A 24,098-nucleotide genomic window follows, 5' to 3' on the forward strand; every position below is an offset into this window, starting at 1 on the left:
GCTCTGAGCCCTTTAAGATTAGTTACCTGTTAATAAACATTTTTCCTAGAAAGCTTTATTTTTCTCATGATCGTAACAAAGTTCCAAGTTTTCCTTCTCTGAGAAAACAGAAGGAATGTCACATAGCAAAGTTTAAAAAATGAATCTACTAATGAAGACATGAAGACCTAGGGGGGAAATCAGCCCCACTTTGTGACCAATTTCTTTTAGCTCCAAGTCTCAAACTGCTGTATTCACGGCCTCCAAACGCCAAAAACCAGTCTGTCAGGGCCGCACACTGCTGGGCCAGCCGAGCTCTCGTCCACACTGCAGGCCCGCCCTCGGGAGATTTCCTCACACGCGAGGGTGAAGCTCAGTCCGAGTTTGCATCGCGGGCGGTGTGGGCGTCCTCTCTGCTCCACAGAAGGCCTCTGGGAGGAGATGCACTGTGCAAGAAGCGAGTTTGTGCGGTCCCTGCGCACAGGGTTCTCCGTTTGCCCGCCGCAGGACAGGAGAGCCGAGATCGACCCTGATGAGGCTCAGAAGCAGCAGGAGGGGTGGACACCGCACCGGCACTGTCTCTCTTGACGTTTGGTCATTTCCTCAACTCTAGACTCTGTTCCTGCTTACTTCCCCCTTACACTCGGGAGAGGAAGTCCCTTTTCTTTCTCAGGTAAGCTCAACAACCAATTTATTTATTACTATTTGAGCAAACAGGTTAATATTTACAAGAAAGAGCAAGGTTTAAGGTGGGAAACACGAGTATCCTAAAAGAAAACAGCCCAGGAATTCTTACGGTTTTTGGTTTTCTTCAAAGATGCTCATTTTCCAGCCTTACACATGTATTTTCCTTATAAATGCTTACCCGTTTTCCCTGATACTAATGCATAAATTGGTTTCTGAACTCAGCTCGAGAGTGTGCGAGCTATGATGTGCATAGAACTGCTTGACTTGGCTGCTTTTCGGGACCAGCGACGGATGCTGCTGGGTTCTGTCACGGGGGTGCCTGCCAGGAAGACACCAGGAGATGCACGGACGAGTCCAAATCACTTTTCCCAAGGGGCTCTCCACAGCTGGGCACTCCAGCTGGTGTTCACCCTGGGAGAAGTGGTACTTGGGACGTTTTACTCAGCAGCGTTTTCTGTTGCTTTCCTCTTCCTCTGGGAAACAGTAACCTCACACCTAAAAATGGCCTGAATATTTTTTTGGCCTGAATAATTTAATGCTTAGAAATAACTGGTGGGGGGATTTGGGGTTTAATGGCAGAGACTGGTAGAAGAGAGTAAGTGAAACTTTATAAACATATCTTTCTCTCCCTTGACAAGTTTAGTTAAGAGTATCAAGTTGGCCCAGCTTCACTTATTTACAGGGGCAAGAATCAGTGTTAGGTTCTTGGCCAAGGGGTGGCAGGAGCAGTTCACAGGTGGTGTGTGCCCCACACTCCCAGAAGAAGAATGAGGTTACTACTAAGATGAAAATACCAGTGCTCTCACTATTTCAGGTACCGTGTGAAATATCTCGTATGGGATTATCCCATTTAATTATTACTCAGTCTTAGGAGGAAAGCATAATAATTATCTTCCTTTTACAGCTGAGGCTACTAGGGCTCAGAGAAATTAAAAATATGCTGAAGATCATAGCCAGGAAGTTAAAAGGCCAGGATGGCTCTCAGCCTTAATTTCACATTAATCTTGGAGATACTTGGGAAAATGAAGCAAAACAGCTTCTGTAGGCTGATTCAACAGACTGAGCAAGTACATCCGAGAGTTCAGGGCACGATTTGTGGCCATAATTTGTCTCAGGAGCAAGAATTAGGGCTGCTGGACAACTCTCAATTTATTGTATTAACTCAGTATTCTGTTTACAAGATGCTATCAAAGTTTGATTAAGTTATTTTATCCAAGAAAAATTAATTTACTCTTTATGCTAATAAACAGCTTGAGTTTGAAAGAAACCAGCTTGAAAACTCATCCCTTTATCTATTCTGCAAATGATTCCTAAGCAGCCCTGTGAACTTGGCTGTCCTGGAACCATGGCTGTTTCAAGAAAAATACTTCTTAAAAAAAAAAAAAAAGAAAACGACTTCTTTAAATTTTTTTTGGTTTGTTTTATGAGACAGGGTCTCACTCTGTAGTTGAGACTGCCCTGGAACTCACTATGTAGCCCAGGCTGGTCTCAAATTTGCAGTGATCCTCCTGCCTCAGCTTCCCAAGGGCTGGGATTACAGGCGTGCGCCACCACACCCAGCTCAAGAAAACCACTTCTTGTTTCAGGACCACTCAAGTGGCGAGGGGAGCCAGACAGAATCTGAGAGCCAGGTAAACTAGGATGCTGAATGGATTCGCTGTTTTTAGATTAGCAAAATTATTCAGTGCATAGCTGAGTGAGCTTGGGGATACAGGGGAGAATGGGACAGTGCCTGCCCTGAAAGACCTGATGGTCCCAGTGGGAGAAATGATGCCCAGCACAGTGTCAGAATGACAGCCAGTATATCCTGCAGCCACGATGGGCAGGAGCAGCTCAGCCCAAGGGCACGATGCCCACCTCTCGCGGGAGGTGAGTAGTCTCGGAAGCGGGAGCTGCCTCGAGTAAAGCATGACAAGGTGAATGAGGAGCCGTGAGCAGGAGCTCCGAAGGAGGCTGAGGGACAGTGTCCCAGGGTGGGCGCACTGGTCCGGAGCTGTTCAGACAGTGGTTGAGGAGTTCCCAGTCAACAGGCCTTGGCGTAAGTTGCCCTAGCTAGGGGAGAACCCATGGGAGAGCCCTGCTGGGCCCAGGTAGCGTCCGACAGTCACCCAAAGGAGCTGCTGTCTTTGGTGTTCCATCCAACTTTAAGTCACTCTGAGTTAGAAAGAAAGACCCCGTACACCCCTGGGGGAGCTTGGGCTGCTGAGGTTCTCTGCTGCTAAACTAACTTTGGCCCAAGAAAGACCCTGTGCTTGCACTTGACTCCATATGTAAGGAACTACAACCTAGCTCAGTACACAGACAAAATGAAAACCCAGCACAGAAATTCACCTTTGTGACAAAGCTGAGCTTTGGCCAGTCATAGAGGTGACTTCAGTGGCAGACGGGACCTCTCCCCACCCCGGTTCAGTGAAGGCAGTGTATTCATCTTTCCAACCCTTATGGCATGATGCTGGTGAGTATTAAATGTGCCAACAAGTGGGGATAGAAAATTATTTTTAAATTGAAGTTAATTCTAGTCAGTGACATCAAAGTATATTCCAGTTCTACCACAGCAAGAAACTTTTCTCATACATTTACCTTCAGCATTCTCACATGCTTTGATCTCAGAAACACCTGCTCTCACAGCCCGATTGCCGTGGCTTTGTTCAGTAACTGTGCGGCATTGCACACAGCGGTAAGTTCCCTGAGCTGCAGCTCCTGTGGGACTGGGACATCCGTAACTTCTCCCCGCTGGGTGAGGCTCTCAATGGTCTCAGATGGGCTGGTGCACTCCCCACAGAGGCCGTGCATCCAGGGATGGTTGGCAGAACTTTCCCATTACAGATTCTGGAAAACCACAAATCTTGGCCTTGAGCTTGTTTTCCCAGCCAAACTCAGCATGATTGATCAGAAAACGGGGGCTCAAACAAGGCTCCAACAAATCTTGACCCTGTTGTTTTGATTTCTTGAGTTCTATTCTTTTCAACCCAAGCAGTAGTCTGGTTGACCTCCAAAAATACTAGTTTCTTCAGTGTGCAAAAGCATATCCAGTACTTTAGTTCAGAAGAAATTATTTTAATCAAAGTCAAGTACAGTATTATTTGGTTAGATAACAACACATTTCGGCTTCATCTTACCCCTTTAAATTCTGTATTGCACACAATCCCCCTTTTCTACCACAGATTCTTTTATTTTCTCAGAGTTGTTTGTGTGAGTATTTGCAAAGTTGTGCATGCTCAAATCTACAAGAAGCTTTTGGGCAAAGGGCACGCAGCGGACTGGGAGTGAGAACCTTGTTCGACGTGTCAGAGCTACTGGCAGACGGGGAAGCCAAGGAGAAAGAGAAAGTCGGTACAAGGCCCGATGTGGCAGGAGCTGCAGGGATGCGAAAGCAAGAGGAGAAAGAGCTCTGATGGGCGGTGCGGGAGGCAGCACGTGAAGGGACCTTGGCGCCACAGTGAGAGGAGAGGACGACACCACAGGGAGCCTGGTTCACACAGACAGCCCCGCGGAATTGTGGTGTGGAGGCACTGCAGAGACGGCTCAGGCCATCCTCCAGGTCCACGGTCCTAACTCTAGACATCCCAACAGGTGAACAGCTCACCCGTGCGAGTTAATCACTCCTCCACATTTGTTCTTTTGTAGCTCTTCCCCAACAGGGGCGGCCAGCCTTCCACCGCCACAGCTCACAGCCTCCTCCTCACACTAACCTCGGTCCTCAGGACGTGAGCACAGTGTGTCGATCATCACAAATACCTTCACCCAAGCAGAGTTCCTGCCGTCTTGGGTGTCCTTCTTTGAACTTGCTGCAGTTCTTTTGGATCCCTCAGTTCTGAGTTGGGTCTGGAACAGAACTCTGTCTCTGTGATGGGCTCTGCACCCATCGGAACCATGACTACTTTTCCCCAAAGCCAAGCTAGCCTAAGACACACATCAATTCTCTGGAAGTCCTACAGTACCACCGATTACCACAGAACACACAACCAAAAATGCACAGTGTTTCTGCCCATCCAACGTGGTGGCCCATACTGTACCCTTGTTCTGCCATCTGCCGTATAGATTTCTGCTTCTTGTTCAGGCTGATCTTCTCCATACCCTCTCGCCAAGGCTATCAGGACAGCACATCACTGCTCGCCACACCCCTGCCCTTAGTAAAAATACTGATCAGAAAAACAAGGACAGAACAAACCATTAAAAGTCTTGATTTCTTTAAGATTTTATTCTGAAAGATAAGGACATGAGAAAGATTGGCAGGCTGAGTATAGAACACATTTTGATTATATTCTTTTTATGAATTGTGACCTCTATGATAAAGAGTCCATGCAATCTTCAAAAACAATAAAACAATTTATTTTCATCTACACCTTCATTTAGCTACTGTTTCAGTTTTTATTACAACTAAATAAAGGAAGTGTGGATCTGGAAACGGGTATTTTGCTAACTGAATACCTATTAGGATAATTTTCATCTCTCTTTCATGTGAAGCATTCTTAATATAGTATTATTGGCAGCAACATTTCAAATAAAGATGGAGCACACATTTCTAATGGATCTTTTCATTTGTTTCTTAATCAGAATAGAAAATGACTTTTTAAAGAAAGTTTCATTGAAAAGCTATTCCTCTCCTCTCATGAGGAGGGATGTGAATAGAATTATTGTTTTACCAAACTCCAATTCTCCACAAATTTGGATACTGAAATATCTTTTTTCCCATTGTGAGTATAATGGAAATACTTATTTTTCCAGTCTGACTTCCTAGACTCTTCAAGAACCCAGAGGAAAAGGAATAATGTGGTATGCTGCACATTTCTAAATCCAGAGGGATTGTGACCTAAGCAAGAACTATTTCACAGGAAGTGCTGCCAGTTCTAGGAGAATGGCTCTGCATGAATGAGACCTGAAGAGCAAACACAGGAAAGCATGAAAAGCACCTACCAGCCCAGGGTCAGAAGTTCCCAGACTGTTCTATGGTTGCACTGATCCGTGCATTGCCAGGCTACCTGTTTGCTCCCAAGACTTACTTTCTAGGATGAGCTTCTCTGTGGAGGGCTGTCTTCCCCTTCTGTCTCCCACTGCTGGGGGATATCGAGGGCTCCCTCCACTTTTCCAGAAGCCTTTCCAGGAAAGAGCCTGCCCAAGTGTGTTCCTGATGGTCAAGTGGCTTCAGAGAGGTTGACATCTGCTACTGCATGCCCTGAAATTTTCAGGTCGCGGGATCCTGCCTCTATTCTAAACTACCAAGTTCAACAGTGTACCATTCCTGCAGGCGGCTTCCCAGAAGGTGCCAGACTGGGAAAGCGCAGAGCTGGGTGGCGGAACTCCCGCCGAAGGAGGCGTATTGGTCCATGATTGCCAGTGGACTGGTGACCCTGGTGCTCTTCCTCACACATTTATTTCTTTTTATGGTCTCCCCTAGGTAGGAACTACATTAAATACAACACTGAATATAAGAGTGATATGCTCTTCACTTTGCCCGCTTTCAAGGCAAAGCTTTCAACACTTCATGATTAAATTCATTTTTTTTCTGTGGGGTTTTAATAGATATTTTCTATCTTATTAAATTAGGAAAATTATTTTCTATCCTTATTTGGTAATACATTTTTTATAATTTGAATCTCATCAAACACTTGTACTGCATCTATAAAAATAACTATACAATTTTTAAAAATTTCTGTTACATTGACTTTCAAATATTACATAAACATGCTGTCATGGAAAAGATCTCATTTGGTCCACTTATATATAAATATAAAAGAATACAGTGCTATTACTTTATTTATAATTTTTGCATGTATATATATAAAAGAGTTTTTTTATAGCTTTCATTTCTAGTAATTTCCTTTTGTGGGCTGGGGATTTAACTCAGTGGTTCCGGTGCCTGCCTCACAAGTGCAAGGACCTGAGTTCAATCCCGGGTACCAAACCAAACCAAACCAAAACAACCCCCCCAAAAAACAAACAAAAAATATCTTTCGAAAAAGTTTTAAAATGAAAATTATAAAAGACCTTATAATAGGTGCTTATTCCCTCTGCAATTGGGGTTCTGTTTAGTCTCTACCTATGCTATGTCTTCCAAAGTTTTAGTTATATACCACAAATTTAAAAATTAAAATTAAAGAAATAAAATTATTCCCTCTAAATTATTTCAGAAATATTGTATAAGATTTATGTTTCTCTTTTTAAAATATTTGTGACTAATTGTAGAGCCACATTTATTATTATTTTGTAAAATCATATTTATAATGAAACATTTAGTATTTCTATTTTTGCGTGCCTGACTTGTGATTTTAAAATAACTTAGTTTATAATAGATATCATGTTTACTGGTGCAGTTATTTTTTTAATTCATTAATTTTATTGGTACATTTTAGGTATACAATATGATGACATTCAAATTTGTAGCTTTACATAACCTATCTTGGTTCTTATGTTTTTTCCCCATTCCCCGGCCCTCCCCTCAACCCCTCCACCCCTCCGTATTTACAAAGACTTTGTTTCCATTCTTCCTTTTCTTGTATTTATTCCTTTCCCTTCTTTCCTTCTCCCTGCTCTTTCCCTCTTCCCCTTTGGACCTTTGAGGCCAACCTCTTAAGTGAGATAGGACACACTCGTAAATACTGATAGGTTTCTCTGGTGTGAGAAACTGAAAGTGTACATGCAGATCAAAGTATTTAATAGATAATGTGAAATAGGAAGAATTTATAGAATTTAGCAGTGAAGCCGTCAGGATCCAGGCTTTTCTTTGTTGGTAAGTTTTTAATTATGTTTTCAATTTCGTTGATTGGCATTAGGTTGTTTAGAACTTTTAGGTCTTCTTAGTTCAACGTTAATAATTCATATGTATCTAGAAATCTGTCCATTTCTTCTGTATTTTTCATCTTACTGATGTATAGGTTCTCAAAGTAGGCATCGATGATCCTCTGGATTTCTGTTTGGTTCATTGTAATTTCATTCCTAATTGCATGGATTAGGGCCTTTTCTTTCCTTTTTTTTTTTGATGTTTGGCTAAGGGTTTGTCAATTTTGTTTATTCTTTTGAAGCACCAACTCTTTGCTTCATTGATTTTTTTTGTATTGTTCTTTTAGTCTCAACTGCATTGATTTCTGCTCTGATCTGTATAATTTCCTCCCTTGTATGAGCTTTGGGTTTGTCCTACTCTTCTTTTTCTAGAAGCTTGAAGTTCAGTATGAGGTTGTTCATTTGAGCTCTCTGTTTTCCTAATGTGAGTATTCACTGCTATGAATTTCCCTCATAAGTCTGCCTTCCTAAATTCTAATATGTTGTATTGGCATTGTCATTTAATTTTAGAAATTGTCTAATTTCTTCTTTAATTTCCTCTGTGACCCATTGGTTATTCATAAGTGTGTTGTTCAATTTTCACGTGTTCATGAAATTCTTGTTTCTTTTACTATTGATCTCCAATTTTATCACACTATGGTCTGAAAATATATGGGGGATAACTTCAATTCCTTTTCACTTACTTAAATATGTTTTATGAGCAAGTACGTAGTCTATTTTGGAGAACAACCGGTGTGTAGCCAAAAAGATTTTGTGGGGTGGAATACTCTGTAAACATCTATTAAGTCCATTTGTTCAAGAGTTTGACTGAGTTCTAGTACTTTGTGTTTATTTTTGTCTAGTTGATCTATCTATTTGTGATAGTAGAGTATTGAGGTCCCCCACTGCTATTATATTAGTGCTTATTTGATTTTTTAATGTCTGCTAGTATTTGCTTTATATAGTTGGGTGCAATAGTATTTGGTGCATATATATTTATGATTGTCATCTCTTCCTCTTGGATTGTTCCCTTTACAAGGAAGTAGTGGCCTTCTTTGTCTATTAGTCTTGGTTTGAAATCCATTTTGTCTGCAAATAGGAGAGCTACTCCTGCTTTTTGGGGGGTTCCTGTCATATGGAATATTGTTTTCCACCCTTTTACTTTGAGTTCAGTCAATGAATTCTTTTTGAATTAAGTGTATTTCTTGTATGCTGCATATTGTTAGATATTGGTTCTTGACTCATTCTGCCAATTTCTTTTGATTGGTTAATTGAGACCATTAACAGTGATGGTTATAACTGATATGCACTGACTTATCCTTGCCATGAACTTTTCCTGTTGTTGGATTCTCCCCCTTTGCATTTAATTTCTCATCTTGCCCGATGGATTCATTCTGTTGGGCTTCATGGTATTGTGACCCTCATTGTCTTTTCCTAGGATAGTGTTTAAAAGTTTTTGGAGTGCTGGTTTGGCATTCATGAAATTCCTCAGGTGCTGTCATGAAAGTATCTTACTTCTCCAGCAATTTTGAAAGAAAATATTTCTAATTTTGCAGGATAAGTCAACCTGGGTTGGAGGTTGTTTTCTTTTAGGGCTTGAAATATGTCATTCTAGGATCTTCTTGACTTGAAGGTTTATGTTGAGAAGTATGCTGTGATTCTCATGGGCTTTCCTTTGTATGTGATTTATTTCTTTTCTTTAACTGCTTATAGTATTTTGTTCTTCTGTTGGGTTTCTGGAATCTTGACTATTATATGCCTACATGTAGATTTTCTTTTTTAATCACAGCTAGCTGGAGTTCTATATGCTTCACTAATCTGTGTGTCAAATTATTTTCTTCCACTTGGGAAGTTTTCTGCCATTACTTCTGTGAATAGTTTTTTGTTTTTTTTAAATTTCATCTGCACTATCTCCTGTTTGTTCATTGACTCTGATCAATCTTATGTTAGTCTTCTTTGCATCATCTAGCAGCTGCTAGATTGATTTCTTGTGGTTTCTTGCTACTTTTAAGAAATCTTTCTTTTCCTTGTCACTAGTCACAATCCTGTTTTTTTTTTTTTGTTTGTTTGTTTGTTTTGATACCAGGGATTGAACTTGGGTCCTTGCACTTGTGAGGCAGGTAGCAGAACCACTGAGCTAAATTCCTGGCCCACATTCCTCTTCTGTATCTGATATTCTGTCCTCACATTGGCTCATTCTGCTGCACAAACTTTCAATGGAGTTTTTAATCTCCCGGATATCTGTTTGTATCTGTTTTATGGATTCTATTTGTTTCCTGTGCTGGGTTTCCATCATGTTACTCAGCTCCCCTATTTTTTAAAATCTGTATCTGCTCTAGAGTTATTCATCATATCTTCCACTATGGACACAATCTCTGTTGTTATCTGAGAAATTATTTTTGATTTTATTTTTTTCCAGATCCTCTTTTGTTGCCAGGTCAGGGAGTCCAGGTGGTTGAATTTCAGATTGTTTCATCTCTTTGCCCTTTGGAGTTGCCTTTGGTGACCTGGAAGTCTGGTTTGGAGTCTTGTTTAGGTGTATTCTCATTTCAACCAATGCAGTCTCCTGTGCCTTTATTGAGGTGACTCCTTGTTCTCCCAGTGGGCTTCAGTTCTAAACAAGGCCTTCTTTCTATTCTCACCACTGCTCCAATTCCTGGGCTCAGAACAACGGCCTTTTGGATCCTTGTTCTGTGCTGTTGTCTGAGCAGGCTCAGGCTAGGGCCTGCGCACACTTCCCAATGATATCTGGGTGAGCCTTTGGCTGGGGCCTGTGCATCCCAGCCTCTGTTGTCCAGGCGGACTTCTTGGTGCAGTGATTTATTTGCCACGTATATGTAGAATCTATAGTAAGTTGTCTTTTGCATTCCTGATATTTTGTTCATTTTCATCTTTCATATTTTTCGGTCGTTTTTTTTAATTTTATTAATCATTTTAAATAAGCAATTTTAATTGGATTTTCCATATTATGTTCCTGTTTTTATTTCATGAATTTTATCTTTCTTATTTCTCCTATTGTAATCAGTATTGATTTGCTTTTTTATTTTCTCATTTCATTTTAGTTTGTTGATATTGAAGCCTTTCCGTGTCCATGCTAAGAAGTTCATGCATTCCCCACAAGTGGCTAGATCATCTGTGATAGTTAATTGGTTATGTTAACCTGGGTGAGAAGTGCCCAACTAAACTGGATCAGCTGAGTTCTGGCTATGGCTGAGGGGACTTACGGAAGACAGAAGACCTGCCCTGGTTAGGCTTGCCACGTGAGAAGTATAAAAGGTAAACAAAGTAGGAAGGTCTGCTTTGTTTTTGTTTTTTTGTTTTTTTGAGAAGCTCTGGTCTTTACCTTCAACTTGGACATTGTCACTTGGCTTGCAGCACGAGGGACACTACAGTGAGCTTCAGGCCTTGGACTGGATCCTTTAGATCTCAGGTGTGTAGACAGCCCCTCCGCACTCTTCCACACCTGACTGTGGGCGGCCGCTGTAAGCCATTCTTGTAAATTCTTACATATTAATCTATCTGCATTCGATCTATTTCTCTATTGGGCATTGACTGATACACAATCTCTTTATTTTCATTAGTTTCTCTATTTTCTAATTTCTGCTATCTCTTCTTTGACCTATTGATTTCTTAGGAGCACACAATTTAATTTCTATTTAGGTTTTTGTACTTGAAATTTTACTTTAATTCCATTACAATCAGAGAGCTTAAAACAGATGATGTGAATTATTTCAAAGTTAAGGTATGATCAGTTTGGTTTATTGTACTATGTGTATGTGCACTTGAAAAGAATGTGGGTTCTTTCTTCAAATTTCTGTCTCTGAAGCCATGTCTATACTTAATACAATTTTAATTTTTATTCTATTGGCTTTTTATATTAACTTTCATGTTTTCAAGTTCTCAAGTCATTTTCAGAAAATAAAGTTGTGAGGACAAAATATATTATATAATTAGCTTTAATACACTGAACTTGTCATAAAAATGTTGTGTTACTGTTTCGGTACAATTGTATGAGTAGAATTCAATGGAAGCACATAGATAGCCATGTATGGGAAGGAACTTAATGTAAGATATACTATGCCATCTGTCCTATGAAGAACTATATGTCATACAAAGAATATGAATGAATTCTGGTAGATAATTAGAGTACAAAAGGTCAAATATAAAGACAATAAGAAAAAAGTTGTTATTTCCAAGATTTTGTTTTTTTCCTTTTAATGAGAAAGGATATATGAATGTTGAATTTGAAATCCATGTGAAGTGGATATTCCTAAAGATAACCTTGAAAATATGAACCATGATATAAAGAGTCAAAACTGAGATTTTAATTAAATTAAAATTTAATTTTATACAAAATTAAGAAATATGAAATGGTCTAGTAGAAGATATTTTTCCTTTGTGTGATAGACAAAAAATTGAAATTTAAGGGATTTCATCTAAATAATTAGGAAAAAGAACACCAAGAAGAGAAAAGGAACCAACTATCAGAAGGGAAAATCAAATGGCCACCAAGTATGAAGTAATGGTCAAACACATATAAATGACAAAGTGGGGGCCCTACATCATCCATGCTGCATTTCTAAAGTAAGTAAGGAGTGTTGGGGAGAATGAGAGGAAACTGGCCCCATGGGTCAATAAGTGAGGCAAAACAATGTAAAAAGCCATTCAAAACTACTATGAAGTCAGGAGACTATATATTTTATACATAATATCTTACTAGATTTTTATGGCGGTCCCTAGTGAAAAGTTCATGGAGATGTTCACTATTGCATTGTTTGTGGAAAAATGTGTTGAAGGCAATTTAGGTGCCCTTCCTGAAAGAATGAACAGTTATAATGCGGAGTATGATTATTGGGAAGGAGGAAAAATGGATGTGTACTGGGAATCTAAAGGATGTAAGCAAACAGAAGAATCTGTCCTAAGGAAACCCTAAGAAGAGACCATCCCTCCATCCCTGGACATGGGCCGCTGAGGCTCCCTGCACAGATGAGTGTGAGGACTCCAGGACTGCACCGGCCCCTGTGGAGCCACAGAAGGAAACTGCTGCTCCAGACACCCATGGCCCACACCTTTGTGAGTGCTGCACTTTAAGGAGAGTATCTCAGAGCTGGATTCTAGATCAAAGACTATGTCCACTCTACTGCCAATGTACCACACCACTCTGCTTCCTTCTTAGCTGTTTCCAAAAGCTTTCTTACATCTCATCCATTTTTACTTGAATTTAGAGTGAGTTAATCAGGTTCTAAAGGAAATCTATTGGGAATTTATGGTAGAATTGCCTTCTCATAAGGAATCCTAATTTAAAATCACATTAAATGAATAGCTTAATGGGGATAATTGACCCATTTTCAATCCAAGGAAATAATTTAGAAGCAAAATAATCTGAGAAAAATAACAAATGAAAATATTAAAGTGTTAACAATTATTTTTCTTGAGTTATGAGGCTAAATGTGCTTTTTTTCTTTCTGTCCTTTCCTAGGTTTCCAAATTTTCTTTAATATGCATGTTCTACTTTTATAGTAAAAGCAATTACTTAAAAAGTGAACCCTCTAGTAATAGAGCCAGGAGGGATAGTTATTTCCAAGATTTTATTTTTTTCCCCTTTAATGAGATGTGAGTGCTGCATTTTAAATGCCATCCATTATTATCAAAGTTAGTTGCCATGATTAGAGAAGGAGAAACGTTGATATTTTAGTTTTAGATTAGTAAATATACTTTCCGCCTTAGTGGAGCCATGTTTAAAAACCAGGTGGGCCTTGTTACGTGGCACAAGCCCTGAGGAATGCACCTCTGCTGCTCTCTGAATGGAGTATGTGCAAAACCACAGCCCTGTTCCCTGTGTCCTGACGCACCTCATGCTCGGTACTCAGAAGCAAAGATGAGGGGACTCTCAGTGGGCAACATCAGCCTGGCTTGGAAGAGGGATGAGTCAGAGATCTGCACTTTTCCAAAAGTAAAGGAAAAGAAACTTTGGGGTTTTATCCTTACTAACAGATAAACAATGTCAATTTTGGTGGGGTGACCAACACCTGTAATCCCAGCATCTGGAAGGCTGAGGCAGAAGGATTGCAAATTTGAGCCCAGGCTAGGCAACTTAGCAACTTATGGAGACCCACTCTCAAAAAGATTTAAAAAGAAAGGGGCTGGGATTGTATCTCAGTGTAGGGACACTAGGTTCAATCCCCAGGACCACAACATCAACACCACCACCAAAAAATCAGAACAGTGTATGAAAATCCAGTTTGTCAGCTGTGTCTGAGTGGTAGAATATCTCTGGAGGGCAGTGATCACTGCCCACACGTGGGTTTCAACTCCATTTCAGTTCCACTTTCTTTTCTTTTTATTTGGATGATAAAAACATAGTGTCATGGAGACTGAGAAGGGGCAGGAGAGACACGTAACGTGAAAAAGCATTTGGACCTGGCATACAGAAATTCAAGGCATGGAGCCTGTCTTTGCACTACTGCCCCAGGCCTGAGAGACCGTGGGAAGTGAGTCAGCTGTCCCAAGACACCTTTCTGGAAAATTCTTTGGGAAGCCATCCCAGGTGATAACACTGTAGTAACTCCCTCCTTGCATGAGAAGGCGTGAATTGTGGGTTAACAAGACAAGGTGTTAATCTTTGAGTTTCATATCTCTCTGAATTTGATAAAAGGAGTACAGATAATCAAGTGCAGGGCATATCTATCTGACTGACATTTTACTCATTTATTTTTATTGCGGTCTGTCTGAATTGCAGCCACCATGCTGAGTGGACATAATTTAAGATGAGAAATGAAAGAGAGCAAATTTTCAGCTCTGGGATATACATGGCCTTCGAGTTATTCTAATTAATTACTTCTTACATTTCTGAACTTTATAGAGGCAAATTGCATAGTGCCTGTCAGCAACCTCATGAGGACCCACAAAGAAGCAGAGGCCCAGGCGTGAGGAGAAGGAAGGAGGGGGTTCCCTGCAGGCCGAGGCTGATCTTGTCCTCTGAGGGAGCAGCCATGTCGCTCTGTGACCCAAAGTTTAATGTCTGAGCTCAGAAGTAAGCCAGACACGGTGAGGGTGTGGACTGATGGCTTCCTTCCTTGCGTGTAGAGTCGGGGCTCAGCATGGAGGCCTGGTCTCCGAAGAAAACTCCCCTGTGGAGCAGCACTGCCCTCTCTGCTCCTTCATGTTACAATTCTCAGTCCTCAGCAGGAGCCAGACCAGGGGAGTCTACCAAGCCAGCTCTTTTCCAGAGGTGCCGTCAGGATGGATGTCCGTCTCGGTCCAGTAGTGTCCTCTCTCTGCTCCTTCCTTCTAAACTCCCTTGGGGCCCATTCTACCTGCAGAGAACACGGATCCTCAGTTGTCATATTTGTCATTCTCCAAGTGCCCACTCCTCTCTGACGTCTTACTTCCAGGGCACTTCCCATTTGGCATCCTGTCTCTCATAGCCATTTCTAGGAATAAAATGGTATTTTGCTTACTCTTGGACTTACTTTTTGACTGGGTAGACATCAACACCAGGATAGTATAGAATATTACTTGGCCTCCATATTAGGGTTTTGTTGTTGGGACCAAATACCCAGCATACACAACTTAAAGGAAGAAAGGTTTATTGTGGCACATGGTTTTCATGGTTCAGTCCATGGTCAGCGGGATCTAAGACAGAAACATCATGGAGCAAAGAGCATAGAGGAAGAAAGGCTGCTCAGCCTGTAACAGCCTGGAAACAAAGCACAGAAAAGCACAGGGACATAGGGCTAGGGACCAGATGTAGAATCCAAGGTCACACCTCCATGGCCCACCTGGACCCACCCTGAGGTGTGCCTCATTAATCCCCTGGGTGGCTTCCAAGCCAACCAAATTAATAATCCAGCTTAATGGTCATAGCTGTGTGAACACAGTGGGTCATGGTACTGAGCAGAGATACAGAATCATCTTATATTTTCATGGCCTTTCCTGGCTTGTGTTCATTTCCTTCCTAACTTCTGGGGGAAAGAAAAGGGTACAGAAACTAGTCCATAGTCTGTTGCATTATAGGCTTTTATAGGCTTTTTATTGTTGTTGTATCAGAAATTGAACTCAGGACCTTGAGCTTGTGAGGCAGGTGGCAGAACCACTGAGCTAAATCCCCGGCCCCATGATAGGCCTTTTAATTAGTACACACAGATGTAGGGTGCTGCTCTGGAGGGGATGAGGCCCCATCCAGTTGTGTCATGTGATGAGGCCTCACACCAGCTCACCAGGTGCAACTGAGGCATTGCTTTCAGACTTTTTAGTCAGTGCTGTCACTTGGTAGTCTAGTGTTAGCAATGACGAGGGCGTTTACACCAAGGACACTGGCAGATGTACCCATCGGGACTGTTTTCTTTTAGATCTCTCCTTATCAGCATCCCACTTCTCCACCCCAAATATCTCCACACCACTTTTCACGTTAAAAAGTTGAAGACAGCACGGAACTTGGGGCTTGGAATTGTGCTCTCATCCAGGTAGCTCATACCCTTGAACTCAGAAGGAGAGTGAGAGACTGGAGGAGAAGTCAGAGATAAAACAAGCTCTTCGGACCTCTGGCGTCTGTCCCTTGTGGGACAGCTTTTTCTTTCAATTAACTCTTTCATCTCTCTGTACTTCACCTTTCCATTTACCCTTTCTTTCTCTGGATCTCCCCCTTCTTCCCACAGATAACATCAGCCCTAGCCACTCTCCCCTGCCTCCCTAATCACATCTAACAGGGGCTGACCCGGCCCACAGCTCCCCGTCAGTGAGCGGGGCTTCCCTTGGTTCTGAGGAGAGGAGGCCTTCTTTGCTGTGTGATGTAAAAGGGAGTGAGTAACTGCTCGTCTGTCTTCTCCAGCAGTGGTGCTGTAGATTGACCTAAGAGAAAACATAGCTATCACGATTTTGTATTTGTTCCAGAAGAACTCAGTGTGTGTTCATCTGAGGGGCTGACATTAGCAGAGGTCTCCTGCTGCAGATGCAGTGGTTCTGTCCTGAACCCATCCCTGCCACGGAGACCCATTAGAGCAGCCATCAGAGATGGAGAGTCCTTCAGCAAATAGACACTTCCTCCGAGCTTCAGCTCAGGCCTTGTTGATGACATATGTGCTGCACTCTGGTGAGGACATTTTCAGATAAGCTGTAATATAAGCAAAGGAAACAAAAGACCTCAGAGGTTTTAAAGTTCTGACTGGGCTACCTGAGGCAAGTCTGTGCCTACTGGTCACCCCAGGAAAGGGTGTCCCTTTATATAATACCCCTGTGGCCTGCTATTCATCGCTATGAGTGCCGCTGCTGCTCAGCAGCCTCTGCAGCGCTGGAGAAGTCTGCTGGAAGGAGACGACTGCAGCCCCAAATGACTCACCACTCTACTGCTAATCCAGAGTGCAATTAAAATATAGCTTTTGCCTGTAAAACCCACTTTACTTTATCTGCCATAATTTTTGGGAGGTACCCACTTGCTAAAGTTTAATTCTCAGCATGAAGAGGATTAAATACTTACACAATTCCAGCAGTCAAGAGGGGATTAGTGAAAGCATTCTAACTTTCGCTTGTTGGCATCTAAATACCACCTCCTCCAGTTCATTGTTTGACATTGGCGATTTCAGTTTTTCATTTATAAAATACCAAGAAACTTTTTAAAAATAATTGTTTTCAGCTATGCAGCATGATATGGTAGGTGAGAACAGGAACTTTGGAATGAGATGCCTTAGGTAGAATTTTCACCCTACTAGTTACTAGCTGGGGGACCTTGAGAAAATTACTCAATCTCAGTGTTTTCATCTGAAAAAGCCCATTTTTAGGGTTGATCACTAAATAAGTTACTATTGTAGAGCTTTTAAAATAACTTTATGCTAAGGGATAGATTAGTGTTTGTTAAATAAAATACATGTGTATTTTATAGTGACACTAGTAGGTTTGGTGTAGTATTTGTCGCATATGCTGAGCACTTCTGACGCTCTTGACTATATGCAGTTTTGTCTACAGATGTCGATGTACAGCGCCTCTCAGACGTGACTACATGGCACCCAGTGTGCCATAGGATCCTGAGGAGCAAAGAAAACTGCTCCTTGGGTTGCATCACAGAGCTTCCTTCCTAATGCATTGAAAGCTCTAAAAAAATCAGGTAACCCTCAGGGTTACAGAAGTTGTCCTGTGCCTCTCCAAAATGTTAAATAGGGCAGTAGACTTAAAATAACAGGGAAAGGAACCAAAAGATGGTGTTTACATCTCTGTGGAGTTGGAAACTGTACCAACATACCTTAAATCTTTTTTTTAATTACCTTTTCCTTCCTCCATCTTTAGGAAAGTGTACGAAAAAAGGAATGAAGATGTGTTATGCACATGGACCAACACATGTGTTATGCACATGGACCAAGAATGTAAACAGTAGGTACTGCAAATGTGTACAAAAAAAGAAGGGAATCAAGAGATGGGTGGGGAGGGGAGGGAAAGGGGAGAAAAAAAGCATGAAGATGTGCTATGCACATGGACCAACTCCACACAAGGAAGGAAAACACTGTGAACTGCAAACATACACTAATAAAAATAAACACTATAATTCATTAAAAACATTCCCAGCTGTTCCATTTAGCAACAAAGTGAGTAAACACAGCACTTTATGACATTTAACAGATGCGGGAACTGAGACTTTTAAAGGTCAAGGATTTCCCAGATTCAAGTGAGTCTGATCTCTGACTTTCTGTGATTTCAGGATTCGTAGTCTGCCTCATAAGGCAAGCCAGAAGTGTCCTTGTCTGTTCCTGGGCTGTGACAACTTACCTCAGGGCAGGTGACTTATAAACTAGACTAATGTATTTCTTGTAGTACTAGAGGCTGCGAAGTCCATCCGGAAACCTGGCAGGTTCTATGTCCGGTCAAGGAGCTGCCCACTTCCAAGATGGCGCCTTGGCATTTGTTCCACGCAAGGCAGAAGACAGAAGACAGATGGGCCTGGAATGCTCCCTTCAACCTCCTGTGTGAGCGTACCACTCCCATTCAAGAGCCGGAGCACTCATGACTTCGTCTTCGCCCTCAAAGGCCCCACTGCCTCCTCCGCCTCCTATCAGATGGAGCATTTGGGCCCAACATCTAGACTCTGGAGGGATGCACACAGTGGACCCATAAGAAGAAGGTTAGACGTGCTGAACAGAGGTAATGGACAAATGTCCAGGGAAGGAACCAGAAAACACCGAGAAGCAAACAGGATTTTCAAACCCGTTTCCTTCTTGTATTTAGCTTCCTTACTTGGAGAAAGTAGAATTTTGATGTGAATGGAAATAACATTTATTCGGCTTCTTGGTTCCTCCCCTCTGCCAAGTAATAGAAAGATGTTTTGGGGTGTGTGTGTGTGTGTGTGTATGTGTGTGTGTGTGTGTGTAATTGTGTGTTGCTTTTATGACTTTTGTAACAAGTATTTTCCAGCTGTCATATTACTTTTACAAATTACTCCTTCTTTCACATGTGTGTTCAAGCAGACACCCACACCTGCACCCACCCACAAATATATACATGTGCACACACACCAAGAATTATTTGTTTTTTTCAAACGCCAACTATTTCCAATGGGTAACTGATGCTCCTGCTTTCCCAGTAAGTAAAATTTTGGCAAATATTTCATTTTTCACAAGGAGCTTATTTATTTTAATGGGTTAATATGACTTTGTTAAATAAATTAACTTTAAGTTTGTGATTTTATGTAGTTTCTTTCAAAAGAAGTGATCACTGAAATCCATCAGTGACTGGACAGGGCACCTGTCAGGTCATGTTGTAGTTCCAACCTCTAGGCCTTTCTAGGTGGTAAGGTGCTAAAGGCCTACTGACTTTTCTTCATGTTGCTCATGTGGCGAAGTGTGGTAGCTTAGAGACTGCTCCTTCAGGCAGCCCCTCAGACAGCACTGGTGACCAGTCAGGTACACTGGTGTAAACTTCTTCTTGCGATCAAAGCATTTCCTTTTTCCAGTTAAAAAAATACATTGCCAGGAGTGGTGGCACATATCCGTAATCCCACAGTAGGGAGGCTGAGGCAAGAGGATCGCTGTGAGTTCCAAGTCAGGCTGGATTACATAGTGAGCTCAGGGCCAGTCTTAAGAACATAATAGGACACTGCCTCAAAAAAAGTGTAAAAATTGTATTGTGGACAGTGCGCCTAACATAAAATCTATCATCTTACTTATCTGTCAGTACATAGATCAGTGGTGTTACATACACTCACAATACTGGGGCAACCATCACTCACATCCCTCTGCATGAGTCTTCATCCTGTCCTTAGCTGATGCTGCTTTCCCCAAGCCCAGGCGTCCACCACCCTGCTTGCCATCTCTGGGGTTTTGTCTACAGCAAGTGCCTCTGGGGAGTGGGACCCTGCAGTATCTGTGTTTTCACGTCTGACTTATTTCACTTGGCCATCCTCACGGTCCTTCCTTCTGTGGTGTACATGGAATCTCCTGCCTCTTGAAGGCTAAATAGTATCCCATTGTGTGACACTTCATTTATTCATTGGGTTGCTTCACCGTTTTAGCTATTATGAATAGTGCCACTTGAACACGGGCACACAAAGATCTCTTCAAGACTGCCATTTTCAATTATTTTGTGTACATTCATAGAAGAAATGCTGGGCTTATGGTAATTCTGTTGTTAATTTTTTGAGGAGCTGCCATACTGCTTTCTAGGGGTTGAACCATCTTGGACCAACAGTGCACAATTCCAGAATCTCCACGTCCTCCCCACACTTGCTATCTTCTGTTCTCTTTTTTGACAACTGCTGCCCTAATGAGTGTAAGGTAGCTTTTCCCTAGAAGCCATGGGTGCTGAGCATATTTCTCTGTGCTTCTTGGCCATTTGTAGATCGCCTTTGGAGAAAGGGTCTTCAGGTCCTCCTCCCCTGATGCCTCTATTGTAGGTGCAGATGCTGGTCCTTACCAGCACTGAATACTCTCAGGCCTTCCTGGGAGTCTCAGGAGGGGGAAGGTGGGATCCAGCTGCTGGTCTTCAGGCCCCATCTCTGTTTTGAATCAATCCTCTTTTTATGCCACCTTTCTGCTAGTTCACCAGAAGCTAAAAGTGTCCCGAACCAGTGGTGTGGAGCATGAGTCAGAGGTGGGCTGAGAGCTTCCATCAGACAGCAACACCTTGTGAAAATCGCTCTGATTTCTTCCTGTGATGTGGTTTATTTTTAAAAAGAAAGAGGCTTGAGAGATGATCTCCCATTATTTTTCCTCCCACTCTAACTTCATGTGATTCACCTGGGCTAACAGAGAACAAAAATGTCAGCACTGTAAACTGTTATTAAAATAACGGCATGGACAGCAGCCTGAGCAGAGAAGGTTAGGGGTGGCAGAAGCCACCATGGAGGCACAATCAAGGGAGCTGGCAACTCAGTGCAGGTTCAGGTTCAAAGGAGACACGGCCCGTGACCTCCTGTGACAATGGAATATTGCTAGGATTTTCCATGTTGGCTAGGATGGAAAGCAGAGAAGGAGGCTGGTACAGCTGTGCCTAGATGACCCCCAAAGGCCCGCCAGATCCTAGGTAGGGCTTTCAGAGGTGCCTGGATCTAGAGTGTGTGTTTCTGGGATTGATTCATGGTGCAGTGCTAGGCTCAAGGGCACGGGACTGAGGGTGTGAGTGCTGCCTGCCCTAAGGGAAAGCAGTCTGGATAAGATATAAAGGGCAGAGAAAGGCTTATTACTTGCTGCTTGCTTGGTTTTGCTCTCTTCTGCCTGCCGTTTCTCCTTTGTGATGCCCTCTGCCCTGCCACCTTGCCTTGGACCCAGCTGATTATGGACTGAAATCTCTTTAAACTGTGAGCCAGAATAAACCTTTCCTTTAATTTTGTGTACTGGATATTTTGTCTCAGCAATGAGAAAAGTAATTTAAGACAGAGACTGAGCTATAGATTTGGAAAGAATCCCAGAACTCATCAAAGTAGGAAATTCTGTTTACGTTTGGTCTCTGAGGAAGCCAGGACAACAGTTGCTTGTGATGCTGTGCTATGTGTCCCACTGTCCCCTGAGTGAGACAGCTGGAGTTCAGGACTTTATCCTCCAATGACTAGAAGGCCTGAGAATCACAAGGGCCTGCTGAATTAAGAGTAGAGGAAATAAATGCTGGAAACTAAGTGTATTATAGTACAACTTTAAAAATCTGCCGAGATCCGAGTTTCTGTATTTGCTTCATTGAGGGTGGGGTTAGTGTTTCAGAATTTCTTCCAGTCCATCTCTGCTGTTCACTTGCTGGGAAGAATAATCACACGGATTGGGTGCATACTTTTTATCTTTCAGAAGTCGGCTAAATATCTGAAACTACATGATCCACCACAGTAGAGATACAGTACACTTTATTAGTTAAAAGAGAATGAGTCACAGTTTGCTGGAATCCAACATGGCGACACCCCTGCTTTTTCCTCAGAACTACAGGTAGATGCTGGCCAGGAGAGTTCTCTGAGCGCGGATGGGGGCACAGATGAACCAACACGACTAAGAGGAGAGGCAGCCCTTGGAACATTCCATGATTTAGCCCTTTCCTTTCATCTGAGTGCTTTGTAAGACCAGGAAAAAATCACTCCATATTAGCAGCACAGAACTTGACTTCACGCCTGTGCGGCAATTTTTCATTTTTATGACTAGAAATTGTAAAGGTGCCTGGAAGGCTGAAGGCTAAGGTGGTCTTCAGAGAGCCAGGAGTAGACGGGGATAAACAACATCTTGCTGATGAACAGGACCTGCCTGTTGCCTCCTGTAAAGTTTCTCGGTGAGCTGTTGCATCCTGATTTCATCTTAGCACAGTGAGCGTTAAGGGACCAGGTGCCAGCATGGCGCTCTTGTCGGTCATTTGTGGGATGGCTTCCCCTGTGTGGGAGCTGCACCGGAGGAGCAGGGCCTGGACGGTGCACTCCTCCAGGGCAGCCACGTGCTGCGCTAACCACGGCACGGGATGTGTCAGCTGTCAAATGACTGGCTTCCTCATCACGTTGTTTCACCTGTGACCTCGCTCAGCCTTTTACCTCGGCCATGTCTCTCTCTGCTCTTGAGGACGGGCAAGAGTGATGGTGGGAGGGATAGGTGAGTAGTGGTCAGGCGATGTAGGGCCAGCATCTATCTCAGCCTCTGAAGTCTACTCTCAAAGTGGGAAATAAGTAAAATCTGCCATTATCTCTTGCAAAGCTGCATTGAGAGGCAAATGAAAGGGTGTCTAGGCTGCTAGGCATTGTGTGGGACAAGCGTTAATGTCTGTGATTGTTGCCTATTTTCTTGAGGAGCTCAAGCTCTCCCCTTCATCCTGCCCTTGACCCAGACGGCCTAAGATGAAGGAGCATCCGGTGCTCAGGGAAGAAACAGCCTTAGCCCTGGTGTCCCTCTGCAGGAATTTGCTTCTAGGGCAGCCAGCTGCCTGCCACTGTTCTGCAGGTGCCTGGGTGCCACCTAGGCACCTTGCTGCGGAGGTTATCTGCCGACTGCAGAAGTGTGCACCCCATCTGTGCTGCCCCCCGAGGTCCTGCTGGAGCTGCCAGAGTCCAGCCGTGATAGTCAGCTGTGTCACGAGGAGCGGCATCAACCATGGCAGGCCCCAGGTGATGGGAGTGTGGGTGTGTAGGGCCCTGCTCCGCACACTTACAGGAAAGTCTGCTCATATGGGAGGACTGAGGGAAAGATATGGGGAGCAGGGAGGGAAGGGAGGGGAGGAAGCTCAATCCCTTTACTCGTATTAGGTAAAATATCGCCGAAAAGAAACCTGCAGAGAGGTGGTGACTGTTGGCTATGGGTAGTGACCATAGAAAGAATTTTAAAAGTGTCCCTTCCAAAGTTTCTATGCTGTGTCCATTGATATAGTCAGATTAAAAACAATGTTTACTAATTAATTGAAGAGTGCTAATGATAGGGAAATAAAACTATCCATAACTTTTGTTTTGTGGTCTGATTGCAACTGGAAACCGTACATATGATGTTGCAAGTTTTTAAGGGCGTCTTATTGCTGGAAACTAAGGAGAAACAGGTAAGAGTATATTGGAAGTTAAAGCGCAGAGATAATAATGCTCATCTCTGAGATGAGCTTTTATGGGTTTGTTTTTTAGTTCTAAGGTTTTTGTTCATCTTTTTTTTCTACAAGAGCATTTATTACTTTTACCACCAAATAAAACGTTTCATTTTAAAGAAGAGTGAAGCCTGACACCTTTGTATTTGTGCTTTTTATGGGGTTGTTATTCAAATGGAATACTGCATGGACAAACACTGTCTTAATTATAATATACATTAAGGTAATTTTCCTACAGCTTTCGAATTGAAGCGGTTACGTTAAGCTTCAAGACCTTGAGGCTCTTGGCACCAGTGCAGTCCTCCCCTTCCGGGTTCGGGAGACTTTCTTCGCTGAACAGCCAGCAGAGGCGCTGCAGACCTAGTCGGAGCGGAGGAGCGGCGGGAGCCGGAGCCGGAGCCAGAGCCGGAGCCAGGGCCAGGCTTAGGAGCCCGGTCTCTTTCGAATTGAAGCGGTTACGTTAAGCTTCAAGACCTTGAGGCTCTTGGCACCAGTGCAGTCCTCCCCTTCCGGGTTCGGGAGACTTTCTTCGCTGAACAGCCAGCAGAGGCGCTGCAGACCTAGTCGGAGCGGAGGAGCGGCGGGAGCCGGAGCCGGAGCCAGAGCCGGAGCCAGGGCCAGGCTTAGGAGCCCGGTCTCTCCCGTCTGCACGCTGGCCCGGCTGGGCT

The 24,098-nt window shown here is 42.9% G+C and overlaps 1 long non-coding RNA gene across 1 annotated transcript; it reads left to right on the forward strand.

The window, feature by feature from the left end:
• The first annotated feature begins 10,479 nt into the window (after nt 1–10,479).
• LOC104854395 lies at nt 10,480–11,983 on the forward strand. Its single transcript, XR_778071.2, has 3 exons — nt 10,480–10,701; nt 10,801–10,855; nt 11,874–11,983. It is a non-coding gene; the product is annotated as an uncharacterized LOC104854395 (long non-coding RNA).
• Nucleotides 11,984–24,098: the final 12,115 nt, after the last annotated feature.

Source organism: Fukomys damarensis, unplaced genomic scaffold, assembly GCF_012274545.1.
Source record: "Fukomys damarensis isolate Sample0158 unplaced genomic scaffold, DMR_v1.0_HiC HiC_scaffold_7, whole genome shotgun sequence".
Classification (NCBI taxonomy): Eukaryota; Metazoa; Chordata; class Mammalia; order Rodentia; family Bathyergidae; genus Fukomys; species Fukomys damarensis.